Below are 831 nucleotides of genomic sequence, written 5' to 3'. Positions count from 1 at the left end.
ATTAAATGCATTATGGCTTTCTCCTCATTCTCCCTCCCTTGAGTCACTCATTCCAGAGAAGTTAGCAGCCACATCATAAGGATCTCGAAGGAGCCCTATGTAGAGGTCTACACAGCAAGAAACAACCAGCAAGGAACAAGACCTCCTCCCAACAGCATGTGAGTAAGCCTTCTGAAAGAGGATATTTTTGCCCCAGTCAAGTCTTCAAATGATTGCAGCCCTAGCTAAAATCTTGACCATGACCTCTTGAGAGACCCTGAACTATAATCACCTAGCTAAACTATTCCCAAATCCTAACCCACAGAGAGCACAAAATAAAATTATTTCAAACCACTATGTTTTGAAATAATTTCTTACCAGCAACATATAACTAACTGATGGACCACAGCAAATTGTCTGGCAGTAATAGCTATGGAAAATAAGCAAGAGATAAACCTGAAGAGAAGAGCAGACCCCTCAACCATTGCTGGTTGTTTCAAGATCCACACATTCTATGCTGTCAGCCAAAGGGCAAAACAAGCATTTTTCTTCCTCTAGGGGACATTCTCAAACACTGATATCAAGGCAAGAATTGGGGGTATCAGAAATAGAATACAAAATACTATGCCAAGAGATCTGGCCTGACCAGCTGTGCCTTAGCTGGTCTCAGCAAGCAATATCCAAGATCCAAATGAGATGAGATCCTCTGACCAGGCACTGGTGACTAAATGACAGTGACTGACCAGAGGACCTGCCATACCCAGGTGTCTAGTTGTGAGAAGGAAAGAAGAGAGACAAAGTATTACAAAAGCTAACAAACTGAGAATGTGAGAAGTTTTAAACTAAAAATGA

Source organism: Marmota flaviventris, chromosome 2 (assembly GCF_047511675.1).
Source record: "Marmota flaviventris isolate mMarFla1 chromosome 2, mMarFla1.hap1, whole genome shotgun sequence".
NCBI classification, from domain to species: Eukaryota; Metazoa; Chordata; class Mammalia; order Rodentia; family Sciuridae; genus Marmota; species Marmota flaviventris.
Note: the sequence above shows the minus strand (reverse complement) of the source record.